Here is a 7855-nt window from a genome sequence, read left to right as displayed (position 1 = left end):
GCCTGCTCTTCCAAAGGTCCTGAGTTCAATTCCCAGCAGCCACATGGTGGCTCACAACCATCTGTAATGAGGTCTGGTGCCCTCCTCAGGCATGTACGTAGACAGAATATTGTATACAAAATAAATAAATATTTTAAAAAAACAAAAAAAGAGGACATGTATACATACAAGAGAGTATATGCCTACACACGCGTGTGGCTGAGTTATTTTCCCTTAGTTTCCCTGAGTTTCGCTCTCTGGTAGTTTTGTTTTTGAGACAGTGACTCTCTCTACATAGCCCTGGCTGTTCTGGAACTAACTGCAGACTAGGCTGGCCTCAAACTCCTGATCACAAGATACAGGCATGGATGGCCTGCTTCTGCCTCCTGAGTGCCCAGATTAAAGGCACGTGCCACCATGCCCGGCTTCACGGGATCTGTTCGCTCAGACCGCTGAGGGCTCTCGTTGATCTGGGTGGTGGAGGTCTCTGCAGTGTCCAGTTGCCCACACTGGGATGGGAACGCTGTTGGCTGCTGCCGGACAGGGTTGAGGTGGATGATCCACAGCTGGGGACAGACTTGAGCACATTCCTCACGCCTCCCATGCCTCCATACTGCAACACTCCGCATTGAGAGCATGCTGGGGGGAGGGGATTTCTCTCTCTGCGTCAGCCCACCACCTCCACCCCCTGCCGGCATGTGCCGGTGCCAGTGAAGGCAGTGCCGGGGTTTCTGGTGCCTTGCATGGTCTATTTCTGGCCAGGAAGGATGCTCCCCTTCACTGCCCCGTCAGCAGTGCCCTCTAATTTGAAGAAGGCACTTCTTCAAATTTTTTTTTATCTTTAGCCAGATGCTCCGAGGCCTGTTGTAAATAAATAATAAATAAACATGCTTGGAAGCAAACTCAGGCCTCTTCCCTGACACCCATGCATCTGGGCAATGATTGACTGCGCAGTCGGTCCAGCACATGCTAGCTTGACTGACCCCAGGTTTTGCTTTGATGTACATAGTGCCTCTGTAAATCAGAGGACCGGCTTTGAACCTGCTCCCCGCGGGAGCCGCCAACTGCCCTGGAGCCACTCCCCGTGTGTATGCCTTAAAACCTCACATATGGCCAAAAGTCCCTCCCCCTTATACATGCCCGAGAGCCCCTCCCCGTCTTGCGTACCACTTGAGTGGCCAAGGGGACTGTGCTGCGGGTCCCAGAATGTTGGTGTCTTTGTGGATCTTAGGTAGCAGAGAACCCTGATGGCTAGTTTTATTGTTAAGGCCCTCACACAGATGTACTGGATGATTTAGCCGCACGCTGCGTTCCATGGACCCTCCATCTCTGTCTGACCAGATCTGTCTGGGCTGTCCAGACCTCCAGCTGCTGTGAGGCCATGAATGAACAGCGTGCCTAACCTCCTGGTATCCTGTCACCCAGGCTGGGCCACACAGCTTCCTCAAGAGCTGAGCTGGAAGCATCCATGGTGAGCCTTGCAGTTGCTAGGCAGGGGCAGTGAGAAGGAAAGTTGGTGATGGAAAAAGCCTGGTGACATTTCGTATATTAGCAAAGTTAATTGCAAAATGCCACGAAGCTTGTCTGCGCCTCCCGTTTTAAAGGGTATGGGGGAAAGTTACATTGTAAAAATATTGCAACCAAGCTCTGCCTTGGTGGCACTGGCGACTTGGGCTTCCTGCAGAGTCACCCTCACAGAGGCCTCCAATTAGGAGCTGAAAATCACTGCACACAACCAATCCTAACAGCAGCAGCCGCTGAATTCCATCAGAGCGACTGCATGGTAGGTGTGCAGCTGGGATGGCCACAGCCGCCTCCTTCCTAACAGCAGCAGCCGCTGAATTCCATCAGAGTGATGGCCACAGCTGCAGCCGCTGAATTCCACCAGAGCGACTGCATGGTAGTCACAGCTGGGATGGCCACAGCTGCCTCCTTCCTTGAGCTGTGCGTCGTTTTTGTATTGGAAGGCACACTGTTGGGTTGTCCTACCAAGTACACTTAATTACCCATTGTACTGAGTAGAATCACGCCCAAAAGCTGGGGAGCCAGTGGAGGCCGCCCAGAATGTTAAGGACTTAATGTTCCAAACACAGATAAGTAGCAGCTGGGCCCCCTGCTGTGAAATCTAGCCCAGATGTCCGCTCTGAAGCTGGAGAGTGGTTGATGCTCATTCTGGGGTTACCGGTCTCTTTCCTATGTTATGCCCCCCAAAGCAGTTCAATGGCTCTACGATGGTCATTGTGCTGGGCAGAAGGTGTGCCACCTCCGCCAGCTGCTCACCCCAGTCACTGCTGGAAGGCCAAGTGTGACAATGGATCTGGGGAAACAAACAACCAGGGAGTGTGGAAGGGTGGAGCTAGAGGCGGTCACAGTGCCGCCAGCAGTTAAGGAAGGCTGGGCTGCAGTGCCTGCTCACCTGGTAGATGCATACAGTGTGTGCAGGCACACGGGTGAGCCACGTGGAATTCCTCTTCGAAAGCTTTAAAAGCTGATGACAGTCTATGGAGGTGGGCCCTACAGGACAGCAGCAGGTCTCAGCAAAAGGTATGGCAAAATGAAGACTGGTTGCGTCTGTACACAATGCCGGAGACTCTCTGATGGGTCCCCCCGAGGGAAGCAACTCTTTACCACCAGTTCACATTGCTAGCCTGGTAGTCGTGATCCCTGCAGAATTTAAGAACGGGAAAAACCAGACATGGAGATAGAGGGATGAAGGCTGAACAGAGAGTAAAATAAATGCAAGCTGATAGAGTTCACTAGCTCAGAGTCTTGGATTATACTTTTTTAAAAGTATCCATCAGTATGTTGTCCACAGGAGACTTAGAAGGTCAGGGGTATGCTTAGTACTGAGTAAAAGATTCTAAACATGGAAATGGACAGGTGGGATATTAGCATATTTTGGTAAGAGGAACACTGTATTAAGATGTGATGGTAAACATTAATATAATACTTAAATACATAAAGTAAGACAAAGAAAAACTAGGGAACAGTAATTAGAAATTTATTCCCTTTTCAGAAATAGGTCGAGCTAGAAGAAGCAAGATTCAACATGCACAATACGCTGTACTTTCTACATATGGGTAACAGCTGTTTAGTGTGTGCATGCATGCACTCATGTATGTGTAGTGTAGATGGAGCTGTGTTTGCAATTCCATGGTTTTAAAGAACGCAGATCACAGTTGATCATAATAAGCTAACTGAGACACAGAATAACCCTACCTCTCAAACCCCTGCTCATTGAGAGATGTGAGAGACTCACTATTAAAAGGCTCTTAGGCCAAGGAAGGAAATGAAAAATTCAAAAGGACTTAGAACTAAAACTGAGAAATTACAAAAATTAGAGTAGCAAGATCATACTTAGAAAAAAAGAGTAAACATAAATAGAAAAGATTGAACTTGGAAGAAAACTCGTGAGTCTATGCCGTTTGTCCTAAGGCAAAAGAGGATTGAAACCAACTGAATTGAAGGAGGAGGGAGTAGTGGTTCAAAAATAAGAGTGGGAGAGGGCAACGGAAAATTAGGAAAGTTCTAAGTTTAGTGGTGGTGCACACCTTTAATTCCAGCCCTCGAGTGGCAGAGGCAGGTGGATCTCTGAGTTCAAAGCCAGCCCAGTCTATGGAGTTTGAGGACAACCAGGGATACAGAGAAACCCTGTCTTGGAAAACCAAACCAAACAGCAGCAAAAATCCCACCGAAATTCTTCAAAAAGATTGCTGACATCCATATTGCCAAATGAACAAAAAAGACTGAAATAGAGGGACCACTAAACTGTTGTGGGATGTTTGTACACTGTGTGAAGGTGTATTGTTGTGATTGGTGTAATAAAAGGCTGAACGGCCAATAGCTAGGCAGGAGGTACAGGCAGGATTTCTGGGAAGAGAAAGGAAAAGGAAGAAGAATACAGGTATGCAGGAGAAGCCAGGAGACATAGAGAGGAAACAGGAGGTAAAGATGGAAGAGAGCTAACCACATGACAGAATGTACATTAATGTGAATGGGTTAAGTTCTAAGAGCTAGTAAGGAACAAGCCTAAGCTATAGGCTGAGCTTTCATAATTAATAAGAAGTCTCTGTGTAATTCGGGAGCTAGTTGGAGGGACAGAAAAAGACTCGCTACACCAAACAATGCCGGAAAAGATGGAAAAGGAGAGGATGATCAGCCAGTGGGTGCAACATAGACCGGGCGATGTGGAGAGAGGTCACGGCGTGGGGGTTGGGGGGCTGGGTATCAGTGGAGAAGGAGATGCATTCTATGCAGGGGGAGTGATTTAATAAGCAAAGAGCAGGGATGATGACTGCCAGTCTCCTCTCAAGACAGGGAGCTATAAAAATAGGGAGATGGAAAAAAAACAGACAAGGTTCAGTTCTCGGGTACTGCATGGGAATGGTGGTGTTGGTGGGAACTTTTGGGTTTTAACAGAGCCAGACATAGAAAAAATCCTGTTAAAATACATTCGGCAGTGGAAGAATGGCGTTACATTAGTGAATCTTATTAGAGTGGGTTAAAATAGAAATTATACGTATTTCTCAATGTTACTATATTTAATTACCTTAATAGCTTTAAAAATATTAGGAATAGAAAAAATTCAGCGAGATTACATGAGGGCGATTGGAGGAACTGAGTGCATTGTGCCTGAGAGAGCAGCAAGCACTTTGCTGCCACAGAAAGGTCAGGATGGGCTGAGCCACTGCATTGAGGGGAAGGCACAGACTAGCGGGCCAGAAGTGCCCAGGATCCTCCAGCTATTAGAACAAACACAGGCCCCAGTAGAGACACAGCTAGATTAGTGTTCTCATTGGCGCTCAGGGACTAGGAGGTGGCTAAGGAGTCAGGATTGGAATTGTATGCAAATTCCACAACAGAGCACAAAAAGTCGAGCCAATGGGGTGTGGAGCAACTGGAAATGGCAAAGACGTTGACTTTCATGAAATGTATAAATTCACTCGAACCCCAGATTCTTTCATTCCAGCAAGACTGCTGTGATTTAAAATTTCTACACTAAAGTAACTGATTTGATAATAAATAAGCCAATCTGGGGGTGGGGGTGGAGTCGAAAGGCAGTGGGAAGCTGCTGTTCTTCCTTGTGGATGGGAGACTCTGGGAAGTCACAGGAGAAAGGTGCGACCAGACAGGCGACAGCAGGAAATGGTCCCCTAAAGCAGACGGAATTCATGGAACTCAGCGGAAGACCTGGTTGACAGGCCAGGGACTGAGGAAGGGAGAGAGACTGTTTAGTGGGAAGTCGTAGGAAAATTAACCCCTCATAAGGAGACACCTGAACCCTTAGACCACAGACAGGTGGGCTCCAGGCCTTTTGTGTTTTGGTTTTTCAAGACAGGATTTTTTTCGTAGCCTTGATTGGCCTAGAACTCACTCTGTAGTCCAGGCTGACCTTGAACTCAGAGAGCTAAATGGAACTGCCTCTGCTTCCAGAGTGCTGGGATGAAAGGTATCCACTGCTACCACCAGCACCCAGGTGGATTCCAGGACTGTTAAGAGACTGAAGGGTGGAAGACGAAGTCATAAAGCTAGAGAAGAAGGTTCAGGAAAACACTTTCACGTTTGGAATGAGACAACACTTTAAAAATAAGACCTCTTGCAGATAAAGAAAACACAACCAGATTTGGCTATGGAAATTAAGGATCAAAGGATCCCACGTGTCAACTTTAAAAGGGAGAAGGAGCTGGAGATGGCTCAGAGGTTAAGAGCATGGGCTGCTCTTCCAGAGGTCCTGAGTTCAAGTCCTAGCAACCATATGGTGGCTCACAACCGTCTATAATGAGATCTGATGCCCTCTTCTGGCATGCATGTAGACAGAAACAATGGATACATAATAAATTAGCTTTTAAAAAAAAGAGAGAGAGGAAATTAGACAGCCTTTCACACTGACTGGGGACAATAGAGGTGAGAAAATGCATCAAGAAATAGAGAAATGTAAAATTGACCCTGAACGAGAAAACAGGTTTATAAGATTGGTAAAAATGAACACATAAATACTAGTGTTGTGATCGGAGAGATGGCTTCGTAATTGAGAGCACTGGCAGCTCTTCCAAAAAACCCTGGTTTGATTCCCAGTACCTGCATGGTGGCTCACAAGTGGTTGTAACTCCCCTTTCAAAGGATCTGATGCCCTCCCCTGGCCTCAGCAAGCTTTGCACTCTTGTCTACAGACTACACGCAGGCAAACCGACGAGTCCACAGATAAATCTTAAAAATATAATGCTAAGACGGGCGATGGTGGCGCACGCCTTTAATCCTAGCACTCGGGAGGCAGAGGCAGGCAGATCTCTGTGAGTTCGAGACCAGCCTGGTCTACAGAGCTAGTTCCAGGACAGGCTCCAAAGCCACAGAGAAACCCTGTCTTGAAAAATATATATATATAATGCTAACATAGAGAACCGAGAAAGCAGCCGCTGCTGTGTGGTGAGCACAGAAACATCGAGGGTAACTGCCATCCCATGACCCAGCATGCCCACTGGTGGATGCTAATCCAGGGAAGTCCCTCTTGTGGATATGCTCCCTGCTGCCTGCGTACCACAACGCCACTGCCTCTCAAGTGCAGGAATTAAAGGCGTGTACCACCACTGCCTGGCCTTGGTTCTTGTCTGCTCTTGCTTCATTGGGAAATGGCTTCAATCACCAAGACCGACCATAACAGCAAACAGAAAGACAGAATGTCCCCAAGCAAACCTCTAGACACTGCGGCTGTTGCTGGCTAGGAGCCTACGTTTCTGCGGAACTGCCCCATCTTTTTTGTGTTAGCAGTTGCCCAGGTTTCACCACCCAGTGTCAGTTTCTCATGACTCCATCACTGAAGCATCAGGCTTCATACCGCCAGCTCCTCTGTTGAGAGGTCCTCTGTTCTCAGCCAAGAGCAATGTCAAGCCAGTTCTATCATGGTTCCAAACCTAGATTCCTTAACCAATCCGAAACTCTCTCCCCACGTGTGGGCCCAAGCCTCCCACACATCAAGCTTTAGGACCACTCTCTGTTTTTCTCATGTGGTATTAGGGAACATAAACTGTGTGGTTGGTCTTCAGGTGACTTCTAGAATGCTGGATTGAAGAGGAAAGGAAGCATTTGCTGGTTTAATTTCTTAGCTGTCTTTTCCTGCTTGGGTTCTTTGGTCTGTGCCTTTCTAAGTTTGGGAAGTTGGGGAAGCTATGCGGGCTATTAAGAAAAGTTGATGGGATTCAGATCTAGGACAAGGAAGTAGTATAAGCACAGAGATATAGCGGCTGGAGGGCCGTGTGCAGAAGGACATGGAGTGCCAGGGAAAAAATGGGGTCTGCCGCTTATCTTAAGTGTAGAACAAGGGCTTCCCACCTCTTCCTTTGGCTCCTCCATGCTCCAGATGACTGAAAATGAAGTGGCTGTGGCTATAGCTAGGACGGAAGTGACACTCCGTGGCAGTGTCTGGCACCTGGGGCAAGGGGACTGGGACAACGAAAGACAAAATAAATTCTAAATCATTCCTTTTGACTGTTAGCTCTCACAGTTCATCTGGGCACAGGCTGTAGAATTCGTGTGCATGCCCCATGTCCTCTGCTCCTTCCCCAGATGAGGATACTCGGAAGCACATGCATGCACACGGGGCAGGCAAGGGCGTGTTGGCTCGTTGTTGTCTTCCTGGCTTCCCTGCCACACACGTTTGTTTCTCCATGATATTCTCAAGACAAATGGTTAGGAAGGGAACATTACCAGCCAGCTGGCTGGGATCCTTTGCTCTGCTCAGATAGAAATCAGGGGTAGGCAAATCTTCCTGTTCATCTTTGACAGCTTCTGTTTGCCTCCATATTTGGCAGGAGAGTGTGGTGGCCGCAGGCTGTGGAGTAGCAGCAGGTGCTACCTTCTAGCGTAACTGTACTCCCATAGA

Source organism: Microtus oregoni, unplaced genomic scaffold, assembly GCF_018167655.1.
Source record: "Microtus oregoni isolate MIOR12 unplaced genomic scaffold, Mior012 000069F_ref0000032, whole genome shotgun sequence".
Lineage (NCBI taxonomy): Eukaryota > Metazoa > Chordata > Mammalia > Rodentia > Cricetidae > Microtus > Microtus oregoni.
This window is presented reverse-complemented; position numbering follows the sequence as displayed.